The 23,433-nt window shown below is 36.9% G+C and overlaps 13 non-coding genes across 13 annotated transcripts; all 13 read right to left on the bottom strand.

The window, feature by feature from the left end:
* Nucleotides 1-2,796: 2,796 nt before the first annotated feature.
* On the bottom strand, nucleotides 2,797-2,869 carry trnar-ucg. The gene has a single exon. It is a non-coding gene; the product is annotated as a tRNA-Arg (tRNA).
* A 1,806-nt stretch (nucleotides 2,870-4,675) lies between these two features.
* On the bottom strand, nucleotides 4,676-4,748 carry trnar-ucg. The gene has a single exon. It is a non-coding gene; the product is annotated as a tRNA-Arg (tRNA).
* A 1,806-nt stretch (nucleotides 4,749-6,554) lies between these two features.
* Nucleotides 6,555-6,627, bottom strand: trnar-ucg. The gene has a single exon. It is a non-coding gene; the product is annotated as a tRNA-Arg (tRNA).
* A 2,432-nt stretch (nucleotides 6,628-9,059) lies between these two features.
* Nucleotides 9,060-9,132, bottom strand: trnar-ucg. Its single transcript has one exon. It is a non-coding gene; the product is annotated as a tRNA-Arg (tRNA).
* Nucleotides 9,133-10,312: 1,180 nt separating this feature from the next.
* trnar-ucg lies at nucleotides 10,313-10,385 on the bottom strand. Its single transcript has one exon. It is a non-coding gene; the product is annotated as a tRNA-Arg (tRNA).
* Nucleotides 10,386-11,565: 1,180 nt separating this feature from the next.
* trnar-ucg lies at nucleotides 11,566-11,638 on the bottom strand. The gene has a single exon. It is a non-coding gene; the product is annotated as a tRNA-Arg (tRNA).
* A 554-nt stretch (nucleotides 11,639-12,192) lies between these two features.
* On the bottom strand, nucleotides 12,193-12,265 carry trnar-ucg. Its single transcript has one exon. It is a non-coding gene; the product is annotated as a tRNA-Arg (tRNA).
* Nucleotides 12,266-13,445: 1,180 nt separating this feature from the next.
* On the bottom strand, nucleotides 13,446-13,518 carry trnar-ucg. Its single transcript has one exon. It is a non-coding gene; the product is annotated as a tRNA-Arg (tRNA).
* Nucleotides 13,519-14,072: 554 nt separating this feature from the next.
* On the bottom strand, nucleotides 14,073-14,145 carry trnar-ucg. Its single transcript has one exon. It is a non-coding gene; the product is annotated as a tRNA-Arg (tRNA).
* A 1,806-nt stretch (nucleotides 14,146-15,951) lies between these two features.
* trnar-ucg lies at nucleotides 15,952-16,024 on the bottom strand. Its single transcript has one exon. It is a non-coding gene; the product is annotated as a tRNA-Arg (tRNA).
* A 4,302-nt stretch (nucleotides 16,025-20,326) lies between these two features.
* On the bottom strand, nucleotides 20,327-20,399 carry trnar-ucg. Its single transcript has one exon. It is a non-coding gene; the product is annotated as a tRNA-Arg (tRNA).
* Nucleotides 20,400-22,206: 1,807 nt separating this feature from the next.
* On the bottom strand, nucleotides 22,207-22,279 carry trnar-ucg. The gene has a single exon. It is a non-coding gene; the product is annotated as a tRNA-Arg (tRNA).
* Nucleotides 22,280-22,833: 554 nt separating this feature from the next.
* Nucleotides 22,834-22,906, bottom strand: trnar-ucg. Its single transcript has one exon. It is a non-coding gene; the product is annotated as a tRNA-Arg (tRNA).
* Nucleotides 22,907-23,433: the final 527 nt, after the last annotated feature.

The raw sequence follows: 23,433 nt of genomic DNA, 5'->3' as shown, positions 1-23,433 counted from the left end.
ATTAGCTGAGCTAATGAAATTAAACGACCCTATTTGATATCATACAGACTTTGCTATGCTACAGTAGACATCAAAGTTGTGATCCTGTCCAAATGAGGAAAGCTAGTGATATTTAACAAGTAAGAAGAGACCTTTTCCCTCAATCTTGCGATGCAGAATCATACACAATATTTCTCAGGCCTTGCAGTCTAAGATTATTAAAGTTGAATAACAATGTCCAAGCAACAAGACCAATGCCTTAGTTTGGGAAATTGCAAACATCTTCAAATTAGCTGAGCTTAGGAAATTTAACAACCACGAAGGGACTCAAACCCACAATTTTCAGATTCAAAGTCAGACACCTTATCCATTAGGCCACACAGTCTACTTAATACATCCCTATTTCACATCATACAGACATTGCTTAGCAACAACAGACATCAAAGTTGTGAACCTGTCCGAATGAGGAAAGCTAATGATATTTAACAAGTACAAAGATACTCTTTCCTTCAATCTTGCGATGCAGATTCAGACACAATAATTCTCAGGCCTTGCAGTCTTAGATTATTAAAGTTGAACAACAATGTCCAAGCTTTTCAAAGCAACAAGACCAATGCCATATTTAGGGAAATTGCAAACATGTACAAATTAGCTGAGCTAATGAAATTAAACGACCCTATTTGATATCATACAGACTTTGCTATGCAACAGTAGACATCAAAGTTGTGATCCTGTCCAAATGAGGAAAGCTAGTGATATTTAACAAGTAAGAAGAGACCTTTTCCCTCAATCTTGCGATGCAGAATCAGACACAATATTTCTCAGGCCTTGCAGTCTAAGATTATTCAAGTTGAATAACAATGTCCAAGCAACAAGACCAATGCCTTAGTTTGGGAAATTGCAAACATCTTCAAATTAGCTGAGCTAAGGAAATTTAACAACCACGAAGGGACTCAAACACACAATTTTCAGATTCAAAGTCAGACACCTTATCCATTAGGCCACACAGTCTACTTAATACATCCCTATTTCACATCATACAGACATTGCTTAGCAACAACAGACATCAAAGTTGTGAACCTGTCCGAATGAGGAAAGCTAATGATATTTAACAAGTACAAAGATACTCTTTTCTTCAATCTTGCGATGCAGATTCAGACACAATAATTCTCAGGCCTTGCAGTCTTAGATTATTAAAGTTGAACAACAATGTCCAAGCTTTTCAAAGCAACAAGACCAATGCCATATTTAGGGAAATTGCAAACATGTACAAATTAGCTGAGCTAATGAAATTAAACGACCCTATTTGATATCATACAGACTTTGCTATGCTACAGTAGACATCAAAGTTGTGATCCTGTCCAAATGAGGAAAGCTAGTGATATTTAACAAGTAAGAAGAGACCTTTTCCCTCAATCTTGCGATGCAGAATCATACACAATATTTCTCAGGCCTTGCAGTCTAAGATTATTAAAGTTGAATAACAATGTCCAAGCAACAAGACCAATGCCTTAGTTTGGGAAATTGCAAACATCTTCAAATTAGCTGAGCTTAGGAAATTTAACAACCACGAAGGGACTCAAACCCACAATTTTCAGATTCAAAGTCAGACACCTTATCCATTAGGCCACACAGTCTACTTAATACATCCCTATTTCACATCATACAGACATTGCTTAGCAACAACAGACATCAAAGTTGTGAACCTGTCCGAATGAGGAAAGCTAATGATATTTAACAAGTACAAAGATACTCTTTCCTTCAATCTTGCGATGCAGATTCAGACACAATAATTCTCAGGCCTTGCAGTCTTAGATTATTAAAGTTGAACAACAATGTCCAAGCTTTTCAAAGCAACAAGACCAATGCCATATTTAGGGAAATTGCAAACATGTACAAATTAGCTGAGCTAATGAAATTAAACGACCCTATTTGATATCATACAGACTTTGCTATGCAACAGTAGACATCAAAGTTGTGATCCTGTCCAAATGAGGAAAGCTAGTGATATTTAACAAGTAAGAAGAGACCTTTTCCCTCAATCTTGCGATGCAGAATCAGACACAATATTTCTCAGGCCTTGCAGTCTAAGATTATTCAAGTTGAATAACAATGTCCAAGCAACAAGACCAATGCCTTAGTTTGGGAAATTGCAAACATCTTCAAATTAGCTGAGCTAAGGAAATTTAACAACCACGAAGGGACTCAAACACACAATTTTCAGATTCAAAGTCAGACACCTTATCCATTAGGCCACACAGTCTACTTAATACATCCCTATTTCACATCATACAGACATTGCTTAGCAACAACAGACATCAAAGTTGTGAACCTGTCCGAATGAGGAAAGCTAATGATATTTAACAAGTACAAAGATACTCTTTCCTTCAATCTTGCGATGCAGATTAAGACACAATAATTCTCAGGCCTTGCAGTCTTAGATTATTAAAGTTGAACAACAATGTCCAAGCTTTTCAAAGCAACAAGACCAATGCCATATTTAGGGAAATTGCAAACATGTACAAATTAGCTGAGCTAATGAAATTAAACGACCCTATTTGATATCATACAGACTTTGCTATGCAACAGTAGACATCAAAGTTGTGATCCTGTCCAAATGAGGAAAGCTAGTGATATTTAACAAGTACGAAGAGACTATTTCCCTCAATCTTGCGATGCAGAATCATACACAATATTTCTCAGGCCTTGCAGTCTAAGATTATTAAAGTTGAATAACAATGTCCAAGCAACAAGACCAATGCCTTAGTTTGGGAAATTGCAAACATGTTCAAATTAGCTGAGCTAAATTAAACTAAACAACCACGAAGGGACTCGAACCCTCAATCTTCTGATTCGAAGTCAGACGCCTTATCCATTAGGCCACGCAGTCTACATGATACATCCCTATTTGACATCATACAGACATTGCTTAGCAACAACAGACATCAAAGTTGTGAACCTGTCCGAATGAGGAAAGCTAATGATATTTAACAAGTACAAAGATACTCTTTTCTTCAATCTTGCGATGCAGATTCAGACACAATAATTCTCAAGCCTTGCAGTCTTAGATTATTAAAGTTGAACAACAATGTCCAAGCTTTTCAAAGCAACAAGACCAATGCCATATTTAGGGAAATTGCAAACATGTACAAATTAGCTGAGCTAATGAAATTAAACGACCCTATTTGATATCATACAGACTTTGCTATGCAACAGTAGACATCAAAGTTGTGATCCTGTCCAAATGAGGAAAGCTAGTGATATTTAACAAGTACGAAGAGACTATTTCCCTCAATCTTGCGATGCAGAATCATACACAATATTTCTCAGGCCTTGCAGTCTAAGATTATTAAAGTTGAATAACAATGTCCAAGCAACAAGACCAATGCCTTAGTTTGGGAAATTGCAAACATCTTCAAATTAGCTGAGCTAAGGAAATTTAACAACCACGAAGGGACTCAAAACCACTATTTTCGGATTCAAAGTCAGACACCTTATCCATTAGGCCACACAGTCTACTTAATATATCCCTATTTCACATCATACAGACATTGCTTAGCAACAACAGACATCAAAGTTGTGAACCTGTCCGAATGAGGAAAGCTAATGATATTTAACAAGTACAAAGATACTCTTTCCTTCAATCTTGCGATGCAGATTCAGACACAATAATTCTCAGGCCTTGCAGTCTTAGATTATTAAAGTTGAACAACAATGTCCAAGCTTTTCAAAGCAACAAGACCAATGCCATATTTAGGGAAATTGCAAACATGTACAAATTAGCTGAGCTAATGAAATTAAACGACCCTATTTGATATCATACAGACTTTGCTATGCAACAGTAGACATCAAAGTTGTGATCCTGTCCAAATGAGGAAAGCTAGTGATATTTAACAAGTAAGAAGAGACCTTTTCCCTCAATCTTGCGATGCAGAATCAGACACAATATTTCTCAGGCCTTGCAGTCTAAGATTATTCAAGTTGAATAACAATGTCCAAGCAACAAGACTAATGCCTTAGTTTGGGAAATTGCAAACATCTTCAAATTAGCTGAGCTAAGGAAATTTAACAACCACGAAGGGACTCAAACACACAATTTTCAGATTCAAAGTCAGACACCTTATCCATTAGGCCACACAGTCTACTTAATACATCCCTATTTCACATCATACAGACATTGCTTAGCAACAACAGACATCAAATTTGTGAACCTGTCCGAATGAGGAAAGCTAATGATATTTAACAAGTACAAAGATACTCTTTCCTTCAATCTTGCGATGCAGATTAAGACACAATAATTCTCAGGCCTTGCAGTCTTAGATTATTAAAGTTGAACAACAATGTCCAAGCTTTTCAAAGCAACAAGACCAATGCCATATTTAGGGAAATTGCAAACATGTACAAATTAGCTGAGCTAATGAAATTAAACGACCCTATTTGATATCATACAGACTTTGCTATGCAACAGTAGACATCAAAGTTGTGATCCTGTCCAAATGAGGAAAGCTAGTGATATTTAACAAGTACGAAGAGACTATTTCCCTCAATCTTGCGATGCAGAATCATACACAATATTTCTCAGGCCTTGCAGTCTAAGATTATTAAAGTTGAATAACAATGTCCAAGCAACAAGACCAATGCCTTAGTTTGGGAAATTGCAAACATGTTCAAATTAGCTGAGCTAAATTAAACTAAACAACCACGAAGGGACTCGAACCCTCAATCTTCTGATTCGAAGTCAGACGCCTTATCCATTAGGCCACGCAGTCTACATGATACATCCCTATTTGACATCATACAGACATTGCTTAGCAACAACAGACATCAAAGTTGTGAACCTGTCCGAATGAGGAAAGCTAATGATATTTAACAAGTACAAAGATACTCTTTTCTTCAATCTTGCGATGCAGATTCAGACACAATAATTCTCAAGCCTTGCAGTCTTAGATTATTAAAGTTGAACAACAATGTCCAAGCTTTTCAAAGCAACAAGACCAATGCCATATTTAGGGAAATTGCAAACATGTACAAATTAGCTGAGCTAATGAAATTAAACGACCCTATTTGATATCATACAGACTTTGCTATGCAACAGTAGACATCAAAGTTGTGATCCTGTCCAAATGAGGAAAGCTAGTGATATTTAACAAGTAAGAAGAGACCTTTTCCCTCAATCTTGCGATGCAGAATCAGACACAATATTTCTCAGGCCTTGCAGTCTAAGATTATTAAAGTTGAATAACAATGTCCAAGCAACAAGACCAATGCCTTAGTTTGGGAAATTGCAAACATCTTCAAATTAGCTGAGCTAAGGAAATTTAACAACCACGAAGGGACTCAAAACCACTATTTTCGGATTCAAAGTCAGACACCTTATCCATTAGGCCACACAGTCTACTTAATATATCCCTATTTCACATCATACAGACATTGCTTAGCAACAACAGACATCAAAGTTGTGAACCTGTCCGAATGAGGAAAGCTAATGATATTTAACAAGTACAAAGATACTCTTTCCTTCAATCTTGCGATGCAGATTCAGACACAATAATTCTCAGGCCTTGCAGTCTTAGATTATTAAAGTTGAACAACAATGTCCAAGCTTTTCAAAGCAACAAGACCAATGCCATATTTAGGGAAATTGCAAACATGTACAAATTAGCTGAGCTAATGAAATTAAACGACCCTATTTGATATCATACAGACTTTGCTATGCAACAGTAGACATCAAAGTTGTGATCCTGTCCAAATGAGGAAAGCTAGTGATATTTAACAAGTAAGAAGAGACCTTTTCCCTCAATCTTGCGATGCAGAATCAGACACAATATTTCTCAGGCCTTGCAGTCTAAGATTATTCAAGTTGAATAACAATGTCCAAGCAACAAGACCAATGCCTTAGTTTGGGAAATTGCAAACATCTTCAAATTAGCTGAGCTAAGGAAATTTAACAACCACGAAGGGACTCAAACACACAATTTTCAGATTCAAAGTCAGACACCTTATCCATTAGGCCACACAGTCTACTTAATACATCCCTATTTCACATCATACAGACATTGCTTAGCAACAACAGACATCAAAGTTGTGAACCTGTCCGAATGAGGAAAGCTAATGATATTTAACAAGTACAAAGATACTCTTTCCTTCAATCTTGCGATGCAGATTCAGACACAATAATTCTCAGGCCTTGCAGTCTTAGATTATTAAAGTTGAACAACAATGTCCAAGCTTTTCAAAGCAACAAGACCAATGCCATATTTAGGGAAATTGCAAACATGTACAAATTAGCTGAGCTAATGAAATTAAACAACCCTATTTGATATCATACAGACTTTGCTATGCAACAGTAGACATCAAAGTTGTGATCCTGTCCAAATGAGGAAAGCTAGTGATATTTAACAAGTACGAAGAGACTATTTCCCTCAATCTTGCGATGCAGAATCATACACAATATTTCTCAGGCCTTGCAGTCTAAGATTATTAAAGTTGAATAACAATGTCCAAGCAACAAGACCAATGCCTTAGTTTGGGAAATTGCAAACATCTTCAAATTAGCTGAGCTAAATTAAACTAAACAACCACGAAGGGACTCGAACCCTCAATCTTCTGATTCGAAGTTAGACGCCTTATCCATTAGGCCACGCAGTCTACATGATACATCCCTATTTGACATCATACAGACATTGCTTAGCAACAACAGACATCAAAGTTGTGAACCTGTCCGAATGAGGATAGCTAATGATATTTAACAAGTACAAAGATACTCTTTTCTTCAATCTTGCGATGCAGATTCAGACACAATAATTCTCAAGCCTTGCAGTCTTAGATTATTAAAGTTGAACAACAATGTCCAAGCTTTTCAAAGCAACAAGACCAATGCCATATTTAGGGAAATTGCAAACATGTACAAATTAGCTGAGCTAATGAAATTAAACGACCCTATTTGATATCATACAGACTTTGCTATGCAACAGTAGACATCAAAGTTGTGATCCTGTCCAAATGAGGAAAGCTAGTGATATTTAACAAGTAAGAAGAGACCTTTTCCCTCAATCTTGCGATGCAGAATCAGACACAATATTTCTCAGGCCTTGCAGTCTAAGATTATTAAAGTTGAATAACAATGTCCAAGCAACAAGACCAATGCCTTAGTTTGGGAAATTGCAAACATCTTCAAATTAGCTGAGCTAAGGAAATTTAACAACCACGAAGGGACTCAAAACCACTATTTTCGGATTCAAAGTCAGACACCTTATCCATTAGGCCACACAGTCTACTTAATACATCCCTATTTCACATCATACAGACATTGCTTAGCAACAACAGACATCAAAGTTGTGAACCTGTCCGAATGAGGAAAGCTAATGATATTTAACAAGTACAAAGATACTCTTTTCTTCAATCTTGCGATGCAGATTCAGACACAATAATTCTCAAGCCTTGCAGTCTTAGATTATTAAAGTTGAACAACAATGTCCAAGCTTTTCAAAGCAACAAGACCAATGCCATATTTAGGGAAATTGCAAACATGTACAAATTAGCTGAGCTAATGAAATTAAACGACCCTATTTGATATCATACAGACTTTGCTATGCAACAGTAGACATCAAAGTTGTGATCCTGTCCAAATGAGGAAAGCTAGTGATATTTAACAAGTAAGAAGAGACCTTTTCCCTCAATCTTGCGATGCAGAATCAGACACAATATTTCTCAGGCCTTGCAGTCTAAGATTATTAAAGTTGAATAACAATGTCCAAGCAACAAGACCAATGCCTTAGTTTGGGAAATTGCAAACATCTTCAAATTAGCTGAGCTAAGGAAATTTAACAACCACGAAGGGACTCAAAACCACTATTTTCGGATTCAAAGTCAGACACCTTATCCATTAGGCCACACAGTCTACTTAATACATCCCTATTTCACATCATACAGACATTGCTTAGCAACAACAGACATCAAAGTTGTGAACCTGTCCGAATGAGGAAAGCTAATGATATTTAACAAGTACAAAGATACTCTTTCCTTCAATCTTGCGATGCAGATTAAGACACAATAATTCTCAGGCCTTGCAGTCTTAGATTATTAAAGTTGAACAACAATGTCCAAGCTTTTCAAAGCAACAAGACCAATGCCATATTTAGGGAAATTGCAAACATGTACAAATTAGCTGAGCTAATGAAATTAAACGACCCTATTTGATATCATACAGACTTTGCTATGCAACAGTAGACATCAAAGTTGTGATCCTGTCCAAATGAGGAAAGCTAGTGATATTTAACAAGTACGAAGAGACTATTTCCCTCAATCTTGCGATGCAGAATCATACACAATATTTCTCAGGCCTTGCAGTCTAAGATTATTAAAGTTGAATAACAATGTCCAAGCAACAAGACCAATGCCTTAGTTTGGGAAATTGCAAACATCTTCAAATTAGCTGAGCTAAGGAAATTAACAACCACGAAGGGACTCGAACCCACTATCTTCTGCATTCGAAGTCAGACACCTTATCCATTAGTCCACACAGTCTACTTAATATATCCCTATTTCACATCATACAGACATTGCTTAGCAACAACAGACATCAAAGTTGTGAACCTGTCCGAATGAGGAAAGCTAATGATATTTAACAAGTACAAAGATACTCTTTCCTTCAATCTTGCGATGCAGATTCAGACACAATAATTCTCAGGCCTTGCAGTCTTAGATTATTAAAGTTGAACAACAATGTCCAAGCTTTTCAAAGCAACAAGACCAATGCCATATTTAGGGAAATTGCAAACATGTACAAATTAGCTGAGCTAATGAAATTAAACGACCCTATTTGATATCATACAGACTTTGCTATGCAACAGTAGACATCAAAGTTGTGATCCTGTCCAAATGAGGAAAGCTAGTGATATTTAACAAGTAAGAAGAGACCTTTTCCCTCAATCTTGCGATGCAGAATCAGACACAATATTTCTCAGGCCTTGCAGTCTAAGATTATTCAAGTTGAATAACAATGTCCAAGCAACAAGACCAATGCCTTAGTTTGGGAAATTGCAAACATCTTCAAATTAGCTGAGCTAAATTAAACTAAACAACTACGAAGGGACTCGAACCCTCAATCTTCTGATTCGAAGTCAGACGCCTTATCCATTAGGCCACGCAGTCTACATGATACATCCCTATTTGACATCATACAGACATTGCTTAGCAACAACAGACATCAAAGTTGTGAACCTGTCCGAATGAGGAAAGCTAATGATATTTAACAAGTACAAAGATACTCTTTTCTTCAATCTTGCGATGCAGATTCAGACACAATAATTCTCAAGCCTTGCAGTCTTAGATTATTAAAGTTGAACAACAATGTCCAAGCTTTTCAAAGCAACAAGACCAATGCCATATTTAGGGAAATTGCAAACATGTACAAATTAGCTGAGCTAATGAAATTAAACGACCCTATTTGATATCATACAGACTTTGCTATGCAACAGTAGACATCAAAGTTGTGATCCTGTCCAAATGAGGAAAGCTAGTGATATTTAACAAGTAAGAAGAGACCTTTTCGCTCAATCTTGCGATGCAGAATCAGACACAATATTTCTCAGGCCTTGCAGTCTAAGATTATTCAAGTTGAATAACAATGTCCAAGCAACAAGACCAATGCCTTAGTTTGGGAAATTGCAAACATCTTCAAATTAGCTGAGCTAAGGAAATTTAACAACCACGAAGGGACTCAAACCCACAATTTTCAGATTCAAAGTCAGACACCTTATCCATTAGGCCACACAGTCTACTTAATACATCCCTATTTCACATCATACAGACATTGCTTAGCAACAACAGACATCAAAGTTGTGAACCTGTCCGAATGAGGAAAGCTAATGATATTTAACAAGTACAAAGATACTCTTTCCTTCAATCTTGCGATGCAGATTCAGACACAATAATTCTCAGGCCTTGCAGTCTTAGATTATTAAAGTTGAACAACAATGTCCAAGCTTTTCAAAGCAACAAGACCAATGCCATATTTAGGGAAATTGCAAACATGTACAAATTAGCTGAGCTAATGAAATTAAACGACCCTATTTGATATCATACAGACTTTGCTATGCAACAGTAGACATCAAAGTTGTGATCCTGTCCAAATGAGGAAAGCTAGTGATATTTAACAAGTACGAAGAGACTATTTCCCTCAATCTTGCGATGCAGAATCATACACAATATTTCTCAGGCCTCGCAGTCTAAGATTATTAAAGTTGAATAACAATGTCCAAGCAACAAGACCAATGCCTTAGTTTGGGAAATTGCAAACATCTTCAAATTAGCTGAGCTAAATGAAACTAAACAACCACGAAGGGACTCGAACCCTCAATCTTCTGATTCGAAGTCAGACGCCTTATCCATTAGGCCACGCAGTCTACGTGATACATCCCTATTTGACATCATACAGACATTGCTTAGCAACAACAGACATCAAAGTTGTGAACCTGTCCGAATGAGGAAAGCTAATGATATTTAACAAGTACAAAGATACTCTTTCCTTCAATCTTGCGATGCAGATTCAGACACAATAATTCTCAGGCCTTGCAGTCTTAGATTATTAAAGTTGAACAACAATGTCCAAGCTTTTCAAAGCAACAAGACCAATGCCATATTTAGGGAAATTGCAAACATGTACAAATTAGCTGAGCTAATGAAATTAAACGACCCTATTTGATATCATACAGACTTTGCTATGCAACAGTAGACATCAAAGTTGTGATCCTGTCCAAATGAGGAAAGCTAGTGATATTTAACAAGTAAGAAGAGACCTTTTCCCTCAATCTTGCGATGCAGAATCAGACACAATATTTCTCAGGCCTTGCAGTCTAAGATTATTCAAGTTGAATAACAATGTCCAAGCAACAAGACCAATGCCTTAGTTTGGGAAATTGCAAACATCTTCAAATTAGCTGAGCTAAGGAAATTTAACAACCACGAAGGGACTCAAACCCACAATTTTCAGATTCAAAGTCAGACACCTTATCCATTAGGCCACACAGTCTACTTAATACATCCCTATTTCACATCATACAGACATTGCTTAGCAACAACAGACATCAAAGTTGTGAACCTGTCCGAATGAGGAAAGCTAATGATATTTAACAAGTACAAAGATACTCTTTCCTTCAATCTTGCGATGCAGATTCAGACACAATAATTCTCAGGCCTTGCAGTCTTAGATTATTAAAGTTGAACAACAATGTCCAAGCTTTTCAAAGCAACAAGACCAATGCCATATTTAGGGAAATTGCAAACATGTACAAATTAGCTGAGCTAATGAAATTAAACGACCCTATTTGATATCATACAGACTTTGCTATGCAACAGTAGACATCAAAGTTGTGATCCTGTCCAAATGAGGAAAGCTAGTGATATTTAACAAGTACGAAGAGACTATTTCCCTCAATCTTGCGATGCAGAATCATACACAATATTTCTCAGGCCTCGCAGTCTAAGATTATTAAAGTTGAATAACAATGTCCAAGCAACAAGACCAATGCCTTAGTTTGGGAAATTGCAAACATCTTCAAATTAGCTGAGCTAAATGAAACTAAACAACCACGAAGGGACTCGAACCCTCAATCTTCTGATTCGAAGTCAGACGCCTTATCCATTAGGCCACGCAGTCTACGTGATACATCCCTATTTGACATCATACAGACATTGCTTAGCAACAACAGACATCAAAGTTGTGAACCTGTCCGAATGAGGAAAGCTAATGATATTTAACAAGTACAAAGATACTCTTTCCTTCAATCTTGCGATGCAGATTCAGACACAATAATTCTCAGGCCTTGCAGTCTTAGATTATTAAAGTTGAACAACAATGTCCAAGCTTTTCAAAGCAACAAGACCAATGCCATATTTAGGGAAATTGCAAACATGTACAAATTAGCTGAGCTAATGAAATTAAACGACCCTATTTGATATCATACAGACTTTGCTATGCAACAGTAGACATCAAAGTTGTGATCGTGTCCAAATGAGGAAAGCTAGTGATATTTAACAAGTAAGAACAGACCTTTTCCCTCAATCTTGCGATGCAGAATCAGACACAATATTTCTCAGGCCTTGCAGTCTAAGATTATTCAAGTTGAATAACAATGTCCAAGCAACAAGACCAATGCCTTAGTTTGGGAAATTGCAAACATCTTCAAATTAGCTGAGCTAAATTAAACTAAACAACTACGAAGGGACTCGAACCCTCAATCTTCTGATTCGAAGTCAGACGCCTTATCCATTAGGCCACGCAGTCTACATGATACATCACTATTTGACATCATACAGACATTGCTTAGCAACAACAGACATCAAAGTTGTGAACCTGTCCGAATGAGGAAAGCTAATGATATTTAACAAGTACAAAGATACTCTTTCCTTCAATCTTGCGATGCAGATTCAGACACAATAATTCTCAGGCCTTGCAGTCTTAGATTATTAAAGTTGAACAACAATGTCCAAGCTTTTCAAAGCAACAAGACCAATGCCATATTTAGGGAAATTGCAAACATGTACAAATTAGCTGAGCTAATGAAATTAAACGACCCTATTTGATATCATACAGACTTTGCTATGCAACAGTAGACATCAAAGTTGTGATCCTGTCCAAATGAGGAAAGCTAGTGATATTTAACAAGTAAGAACAGACCTTTTCCCTCAATCTTGCGATGCAGAATCAGACACAATATTTCTCAGGCCTTGCAGTCTAAGATTATTCAAGTTGAATAACAATGTCCAAGCAACAAGACCAATGCCTTAGTTTGGGAAATTGCAAACATCTTCAAATTAGCTGAGCTAAGGAAATTTAACAACCACGAAGGGACTCAAACCCACAATTTTCAGATTCAAAGTCAGACACCTTATCCATTAGGCCACACAGTCTACTTAATACATCCCTATTTCACATCATACAGACATTGCTTAGCAACAACAGACATCAAAGTTGTGAACCTGTCCGAATGAGGAAAGCTAATGATATTTAACAAGTACAAAGATACTCTTTCCTTCAATCTTGCGATGCAGATTCAGACACAATAATTCTCAGGCCTTGCAGTCTTAGATTATTAAAGTTGAACAACAATGTCCAAGCTTTTCAAAGCAACAAGACCAATGCCATATTTAGGGAAATTGCAAACATGTACAAATTAGCTGAGCTAATGAAATTAAACGACCCTATTTGATATCATACAGACTTTGCTATGCAACAGTAGACATCAAAGTTGTGATCCTGTCCAAATGAGGAAAGCTAGTGATATTTAACAAGTAAGAAGAGACCTTTTCCCTCAATCTTGCGATGCAGAATCAGACACAATATTTCTCAGGCCTTGCAGTCTAAGATTATTCAAGTTGAATAACAATGTCCAAGCAACAAGACCAATGCCTTAGTTTGGGAAATTGCAAACATCTTCAAATTAGCTGAGCTAAATTAAACTAAACAACTACGAAGGGACTCGAACCCTCAATCTTCTGATTCGAAGTCAGACGCCTTATCCATTAGGCCACGCAGTCTACATGATACATCCCTATTTGACATCATACAGACATTGCTTAGCAACAACAGACATCAAAGTTGTGAACCTGTCCGAATGAGGAAAGCTAATGATATTTAACAAGTACAAAGATACTCTTTTCTTCAATCTTGCGATGCAGATTCAGACACAATAATTCTCAAGCCTTGCAGTGTTAGATTATTAAAGTTGAACAACAATGTCCAAGCTTTTCAAAGCAACAAGACCAATGCCATATTTAGGGAAATTGCAAACATGTACAAATTAGCTGAGCTAATGAAATTAAACGACCCTATTTGATATCATACAGACTTTGCTATGCAACAGTAGACATCAAAGTTGTGATCCTGTCCAAATGAGGAAAGCTAGTGATATTTAACAAGTACGAAGAGACTATTTCCCTCAATCTTGCGATGCAGAATCATACACAATATTTCTCAGGCCTCGCAGTCTAAGATTATTAAAGTTGAATAACAATGTCCAAGCAACAAGACCAATGCCTTAGTTTGGGAAATTGCAAACATCTTCAAATTAGCTGAGCTAAATGAAACTAAACAACCACGAAGGGACTCGAACCCTCAATCTTCTGATTCGAAGTCAGACGCCTTATCCATTAGGCCACGCAGTCTACGTGATACATCCCTATTTGACATCATACAGACATTGCTTAGCAACAACAGACACCAAAGTTGTGAACCTGTCCGAATGAGGAAAGCTAATGATATTTAACAAGTACAAAGATACTCTTTTCTTCAATCTTGCGATGCAGATTCAGACACAATAATTCTCAGGCCTTGCAGTCTTAGATTATTAAAGTTGAACAACAATGTCCAAGCTTTTCAAAGCAACAAGACCAATGCCATATTTAGGGAAATTGCAAACATGTACAAATTAGCTGAGCTAATGAAATTAAACGACCCTATTTGATATCATACAGACTTTGCTATGCAACAGTAGACATCAAAGTTGTGATCCTGTCCAAATGAGGAAAGCTAGTGATATTTAACAAGTAAGAAGAGACCTTTTCCCTCAATCTTGCGATGCAGAATCAGACACAATATTTCTCAGGCCTTGCAGTCTAAGATTATTAAAGTTGAATAACAATGTCCAAGCAACAAGACCAATGCCTTAGTTTGGGAAATTGCAAACATCTTCAAATTAGCTGAGCTAAGGAAATTTAACAACCACGAAGGGACTCAAACCCACTATTTTCGGATTCAAAGTCAGACACCTTATCCATTAGTCCACACAGTCTACTTAATATATCCCTATTTCACATCATACAGACATTGCTTAGCAACAACAGACATCAAAGTTGTGAACCTGTCCGAATGAGGAAAGCTAATGATATTTAACAAGTACAAAGATACTCTTTCCTTCAATCTTGCGATGCAGATTCAGACACAATAATTCTCAGGCCTTGCAGTCTTAGATTATTAAAGTTGAACAACAATGTCCAAGCTTTTCAAAGCAACAAGACCAATGCCATATTTAGGGAAATTGCAAACATGTACAAATTAGCTGAGCTAATGAAATTAAACGACCCTATTTGATATCATACAGACTTTGCTATGCAACAGTAGACATCAAAGTTGTGATCCTGTCCAAATGAGGAAAGCTAGTGATATTTAACAAGTAAGAAGAGACCTTTTCCCTCAATCTTGCGATGCAGAATCAGACACAATATTTCTCAGGCCTTGCAGTCTAAGATTATTCAAGTTGAATAACAATGTCCAAGCAACAAGACCAATGCCTTAGTTTGGGAAATTGCAAACATCTTCAAATTAGCTGAGCTAAGGAAATTTAACAACCACGAAGGGACTCAAACCCACAATTTTCAGATTCAAAGTCAGACACCTTATCCATTAGGCCACACAGTCTACTTAATACATCCCTATTTCACATCATACAGACATTGCTTAGCAACAACAGACATCAAAGTTGTGAACCTGTCCGAATGAGGAAAGCTAATGATATTTAACAAGTACAAAGATACTCTTTCCTTCAATCTTGCGATGCAGATTCAGACACAATAATTCTCAGGCCTTGCAGTCTTAGATTATTAAAGTTGAACAACAATGTCCAAGCTTTTCAAAGCAACAAGACCAATGCCATATTTAGGGAAATTGCAAACATGTACAAATTAGCTGAGCTAATGAAATTAAACGACCCTATTTGATATCATACAGACTTTGCTATGCAACAGTAGACATCAAAGTTGTGATCCTGTCCAAATGAGGAAAGCTAGTGATATTTAACAAGTAAGAAGAGACCTTTTCCCTCAATCTTGCGATGCAGAATCAGACACAATATTTCTCAGGCCTTGCAGTCTAAGATTATTCAAGTTGAATAACAATGTCCAAGCAACAAGACCAATGCCTTAGTTTGGGAAATTGCAAACATCTTCAAATTAGCTGAGCTAAATTAAACTAAACAACTACGAAGGGACTCGAACCCTCAATCTTCCGATTCGAAGTCAGACGCCTTATCCATTAGGCCACGCAGTCTACATGATACATCCCTATTTGACATCATACAGACATTGCTTAGCAACAACAGACATCAAAGTTGTGAACCTGTCCGAATGAGGAAAGCTAATGATATTTAACAAGTACAAAGATACTCTTTTCTTCAATCTTGCGATGCAGATTCAGACACAATAATTCTCAAGCCTTGCAGTGTTAGATTATTAAAGTTGAACAACAATGTCCAAGCTTTTCAAAGCAACAAGACCAATGCCATATTTAGGGAAATTGCAAACATGTACAAATTAGCTGAGCTAATGAAATTAAACGACCCTATTTGATATCATACAGACTTTGCTATGCAACAGTAGACATCAAAGTTGTGATCCTGTCCAAATGAGGAAAGCTAGTGATATTTAACAAGTAAGAAGAGACTATTTCCCTCAATCTTGCGATGCAGAATCATACACAATATTTCTCAGGCCTCGCAGTCTAAGATTATTAAAGTTGAATAACAATGTCCAAGCAACAAGACCAATGCCTTAGTTTGGGAAATTGCAAACATCTTCAAATTAGCTGAGCTAAGGAAATTTAACAACCACGAAGGGACTCAAACCCACAATCTTCTGATTCGAAGTCAGACGCCTTATCCATTAGGCCACGCAGTCTACGTGATACATCCCTATTTGACATCATACAGACATTGCTTAGCAACAACAGACATCAAAGTTGTGAACCTGTCCGAATGAGGAAAGCTAATGATATTTAACAAGTACAAAGATACTCTTTTCTTCAATCTTGCGATGCAGATTCAGACACAATAATTCTCAGGCCTTGCAGTCTTAGATTATTAAAGTTGAACAACAATGTCCAAGCTTTTCAAAGCAACAAGACCAATGCCATATTTAGGGAAATTGCAAACATGTACAAATTAGCTGAGCTAATGAAATTAAACGACCCTATTTGATATCATACAGACTTTGCTATGCAACAGTAGACATCAAAGTTGTGATCCTGTCCAAATGAGGAAAGCTAGTGATATTTAACAAGTAAGAAGAGACCTTTTCCCTCAATCTTGCGATGCAGAATCATACACAATATTTCTCAGTCTAAGATTATTAAAGTTGAATAACAATGTCCAAGCAACAAGACCAATGCCTTAGTTTGGGAAATTGCAAACATCTTCAAATTAGCTGAGCTAAGGAAATTTAACAACCACGAAGGGACTCAAACCCACAATTTTCAGATTCAAAGTCAGACACCTTATCCATTAGGCCACACAGTCTACTTAATACATCCCTATTTCACATCATACAGACATTGCTTAGCAACAACAGACATCAAAGTTGTGAACCTGTCCGAATGAGGAAAGCTAATGATATTTAACAAGTACAAAGATACTCTTTTCTTCAATCTTGCGATGCAGATTCAGACACAATAATTCTCAAGCCTTGCAGTGTTAGATTATTAAAGTTGAACAACAATGTCCAAGCTTTTCAAAGCAACAAGACCAATGCCATATTTAGGGAAATTGCAAACATGTACAAATTAGCTGAGCTAATGAAATTAAACGACCCTATTTGATATCATACAGACTTTGCTATGCAACAGTAGACATCAAAGTTGTGATCCTGTCCAAATGAGGAAAGCTAGTGATATTTAACAAGTACGAAGAGACCTTTTCCCTCAATCTTGCGATGCAGAATCATACACAATATTTCTCAGGCCTTGCAGTCTAAGATTATTAAAGTTGAATAACAATGTCCAAGCAACAAGACCAATGCCTTAGTTTGGGAAATTGCAAACATCTTCAAATTAGCTGAGCTAAGGAAATTTAACAACCACGAAGGGACTCAAACCCACAATTTTCAGATTCAAAGTCAGACACCTTATCCATTAGGCCACACAGTCTACTTAATACATCCCTATTTCACATCATACAGACATTGCTTAGCAACAACAGACATCAAAGTTGTGAACCTGTCCGAATGAGGAAAGCTAATGATATTTAACAAGTACAAAGATACTCTTTTCTTCAATCTTGCGATGCAGATTCAGACACAATAATTCTCAAGCCTTGCAGTGTTAGATTATTAAAGTTGAACAACAATGTCCAAGCTTTTCAAAGCAACAAGACCAATGCCATATTTAGGGAAATTGCAAACATGTACAAATTAGCTGAGCTAATGAAATTAAACGACCCTATTTGATATCATACAGACTTTGCTATGCAACAGTAGACATCAAAGTTGTGATCCTGTCCAAATGAGGAAAGCTAGTGATATTTAACAAGTACGAAGAGACTATTTCCCTCAATCTTGCGATGCAGAATCATACACAATATTTCTCAGGCCTCGCAGTCTAAGATTATTAAAGTTGAATAACAATGTCCAAGCAACAAGACCAATGCCTTAGTTTGGGAAATTGCAAACATCTTCAAATTAGCTGAGCTAAATGAAACTAAACAACCACGAAGGTACTCGAACCCTCAATCTTCTGATTCGAAGTCAGACGCCTTATCCATTAGGCCACACAGTCTACGTGATGCATCCCTATTTGACATCATACAGACATTGCTTAGCAACAACAGACATCAAAGTTGTGAACCTGTCCGAATGAGGAAAGCTAATGATATTTAACAAGTACAAAGATACTCTTTTCTTCAATCTTGCGATGCAGATTCAGACACAATAATTCTCAAGCCTTGCAGTGTTAGATTATTAAAGTTGAACAACAATGTCCAAGCTTTTCAAAGCAACAAGACCAATGCCATATTTAGGGAAATTGCAAACATGTACAAATTAGCTGAGCTAATGAAATTAAACGACCCTATTTGATATCATACAGACTTTGCTATGCAACAGTAGACATCAAAGTTGTGATCCTGTCCAAATGAGGAAAGCTAGTGATATTTAACAAGTAAGAAGAGACTATTTCCCTCAATCTTGCGATGCAGAATCATACACAATATTTCTCAGGCCTCGCAGTCTAAGATTATTAAAGTTGAATAACAATGTCCAAGCAACAAGACCAATGCCTTAGTTTGGGAAATTGCAAACATCTTCAAATTAGCTGAGCTAAGGAAATTTAACAACCACGAAGGGACTCAAACCCACAATTTTCAGATTCAAAGTCAGACACCTTATCCATTAGGCCACACAGTCTACTTAATACATCCCTATTTCACATCATACAGACATTGCTTAGCAACAACAGACATCAAAGTTGTGAACCTGTCCGAATGAGGAAAGCTAATGATATTTAACAAGTACAAAGATACTCTTTTCTTCAATCTTGCGATGCAGATTCAGACACAATAATTCTCAAGCCTTGCAGTGTTAGATTATTAAAGTTGAACAACAATGTCCAAGCTTTTCAAAGCAACAAGACCAATGCCATATTTAGGGAAATTGCAAACATGTACAAATTAGCTGAGCTAATGAAATTAAACGACCCTATTTGATATCATACAGACTTTGCTATGCAACAGTAGACATCAAAGTTGTGATCCTGTCCAAATGAGGAAAGCTAGTGATATTTAACAAGTACGAAGAGACCTTTTCCCTCAATCTTGCGATGCAGAATCATACACACTATTTCTCAGGCCTTGCAGTCTAAGATTATTAAAGTTGAATAACAATGTCCAAGCAACAAGACCAATGCCTTAGTTTGGGAAATTGCAAACATCTTCAAATTAGCTGAGCTAAGGAAATTTAACAACCACGAAGGGACTCAAACCCACAATTTTCAGATTCAAAGTCAGACACCTTATCCATTAGGCCACACAGTCTACTTAATACATCCCTATTTCACATCATACAGACATTGCTTAGCAACAACAGACATCAAAGTTGTGAACCTGTCCGAATGAGGAAAGCTAATGATATTTAACAAGTACAAAGATACTCTTTTCTTCAATCTTGCGATGCAGATTCAGACACAATAATTCTCAAGCCTTGCAGTGTTAGATTATTAAAGTTGAACAACAATGTCCAAGCTTTTCAAAGCAACAAGACCAATGCCATATTTAGGGAAATTGCAAACATGTACAAATTAGCTGAGCTAATGAAATTAAACGACCCTATTTGATATCATACAGACTTTGCTATGCAACAGTAGACATCAAAGTTGTGATCCTGTCCAAATGAGGAAAGCTAGTGATATTTAACAAGTACGAAGAGACTATTTCCCTCAATCTTGCGATGCAGAATCATACACAATATTTCTCAGGCCTCGCAGTCTAAGATTATTAAAGTTGAATAACAATGTCCAAGCAACAAGACCAATGCCTTAGTTTGGGAAATTGCAAACATCTTCAAATTAGCTGAGCTAAATGAAACTAAACAACCACGAAGGGACTCGAACCCTCAATCTTCTGATTCGAAGTCAGACGCCTTATCCATTAGGCCACGCAGTCTACGTGATACATCCCTATTTGACATCATACAGACATTGCTTAGCAACAACAGACATCAAAGTTGTGAACCTGTCCGAATGAGGAAAGCTAATGATATTTAACAAGTACAAAGATACTCTTTTCTTCAATCTTGCGATGCAGATTCAGACACAATAATTCTCAGGCCTTGCAGTGTTAGATTATTAAAGTTGAACAACAATGTCCAAGCTTTTCAAAGCAACAAGACCAATGCCATATTTAGGGAAATTGCAAACATGTACAAATTAGCTGAGCTAATGAAATTAAACGACCCTATTTGATATCATACAGACTTTGCTATGCAACAGTAGACATCAAAGTTGTGATCCTGTCCAAATGAGGAAAGCTAGTGATATTTAACAAGTAAGAAGAGACCTTTTCCCTCAATCTTGCGATGCAGAATCAGACACAATATTTCTCAGGCCTTGCAGTCTAAGATTATTAAAGTTGAATAACAATGTCCAAGCAACAAGACCAATGCCTTAGTTTGGGAAATTGCAAACATCTTCAAATTAGCTGAGCTAAATGAAACTAAACAACCACGAAGGGACTCGAACCCTCAATCTTCTGATTTGAAGTCAGACGCCTTATCCATTAGGCCACACAGTCTACGTGATGCATCCCTATTTGACATCATACAGACATTGCTTAGCAACAACAGATATCAAAGTTGTGAACCTGTCCGAATGAGGAAAGCTAATGATATTTAACAAGTACAAAGATACTCTTTTCTTCAATCTTGCGATGCAGATTCAGACACAATAATTCTCAGGCCTTGCAGTCTTAGATTATTAAAGTTGAACAGCAATGTCCAAGCTTTTCAAAGCAACAAGACCAATGCCATATTTAGGGAAATTGCAAACATGTACAAATTAGCTGAGCAAATGAAATTAAACGACCCTATTTGATATCATACAGACTTTGCTATGCTACAGTAGACATCAAAGTTGTGATCCTGTCCAAATGAGGAAAGCTAGTGATATTTAACAAGTAAGAAGAGACCTTTTCCCTCAATCTTGCGATGCAGAATCATACACAATATTTCTCAGGCCTTGCAGTCTAAGATTATTAAAGTTGAATAACAATGTCCAAGCAACAAGACCAATGCCTTAGTTTGGGAAATTGCAAACATCTTCAAATTAGCTGAGCTAAGGAAATTTAACAACCACGAAGGGACTCAAACCCACAATTTTCAGATTCAAAGTCAGACACCTTATCCATTAGGCCACACAGTCTACTTAATACATCCCTATTTCACATCATACAGACATTGCTTAGCAACAACAGACATCAAAGTTGTGAACCTGTCCGAATGAGGAAAGCTAATGATATTTAACAAGTACAAAGATACTCTTTCCTTCAATCTTGCGATGCAGATTAAGACACAATAATTCTCAGGCCTTGCAGTCTTAGATTATTAAAGTTGAACAACAATGTCCAAGCTTTTCAAAGCAACAAGACCAATGCCATATTTAGGGAAATTGCAAACATGTACAAATTAGCTGAGCTAATGAAATTAAACGACCCTATTTGATATCATACAGACTTTGCTATGCAACAGTAGACATCAAAGTTGTGATCCTGTCCAAATGAGGAAAGCTAGTGATATTTAACAAGTACGAAGAAACTATTTCCCTCAATCTTGCGATGCAGAATCATACACAATATTTCTCAGGCCTTGCAGTCTAAGATTATTAAAGTTGAATAACAATGTCCAAGCAACAAGACCAATGCTTTAGTTTGGGAAATTGCAAACATGTTCAAATTAGCTGAGCTAAATTAAACTAAACAACCACGAAGGGACTCGAACCCTCAATCTTCTGATTCGAAGTCAGACGCCTTATCCATTAGGCCACGCAGTCTACATGATACATCCCTATTTGACATCATACAGACATTGCTTAGCAACAACAGACATCAAAGTTGTGAACCTGTCCGAATGAGGAAAGCTAATGATATTTAACAAGTACAAAGATACTCTTTCCTTCAATCTTGCGATGCAGATTAAGACACAATAATTCTCAGGCCTTGCAGTCTTAGATTATTAAAGTTGAACAACAATGTCCAAGCTTTTCAAAGCAACAAGACCAATGCCATATTTAGGTTAATTGCAAACATGTACAAATTAGCTGAGCTAATGAAATTAAACGACCCTATTTGATATCATACAGACTTTGCTATGCAACAGTAGACATCAAAGTTGTGATCCTGTCCAAATGAGGAAAGCTAGTGATATTTAACAAGTACGAAGAGACTATTTCCCTCAATCTTGCGATGCAGAATCATACACAATATCTCTCAGGCCTTGCAGTCTAAGATTATTAAAGTTGAATAACAATGTCCAAGCAACAAGACCAATGCCTTAGTTTGGGAAATTGCAAACATGTTCAAATTAGCTGAGCTAAATGAAACTAAACAACCACGAAGGGACTCGAACCCTCAATCTTCTGATTCGAAGTCAGACGCCTTATCCATTAGGCCACACAGTCTACGTGATACATCCCTATTTGACATCATACAGACATTGCTTAGCAACAACAGACATCAAAGTTGTGAACCTGTCCGAATGAGGAAAGCTAATGATATTTGACAAGTACAAAGATACTCTTTTCTTCAATCTTGCGATGCAGATTCAGACACAATAATTCTCAGGCCTTGCAGTCTTAGATTATTAAAGTTGAACAACAATGTCCAAGCTTTTCAAAGCAACAAGACCAATGCCATATTTAGGGAAATTGCAAACATGTACAAATTAGCTGAGCTAATGAAAATAAACGACCCTATTTGATATCATACAGACTTTGCTATGCAACAGTAGACATCAAAGTTGTGATCCTGTCCAAATGAGGAAAGCTAGTGATATTTAACAAGTAAGAAGAGACCTTTTCCCTCAATCTTGCGATGCAGAATCAGACACAATAATTCTCAGGCCTTGCAATATTAGATTATTAAAGATGAATAACAATGTCTTAGCATTTCAAAGCAACAAGAACAATGCCTTATTTCGGGAAATTGC

The sequence above is a fragment of the Oncorhynchus mykiss genome, unplaced genomic scaffold (genome assembly GCF_013265735.2).
Source record: "Oncorhynchus mykiss isolate Arlee unplaced genomic scaffold, USDA_OmykA_1.1 un_scaffold_234, whole genome shotgun sequence".
NCBI classification, from domain to species: domain Eukaryota; kingdom Metazoa; phylum Chordata; class Actinopteri; order Salmoniformes; family Salmonidae; genus Oncorhynchus; species Oncorhynchus mykiss.
The sequence above is the reverse complement of the archived record's forward strand: the minus strand, read 5'-3'. Positions and strand labels throughout refer to the sequence as shown.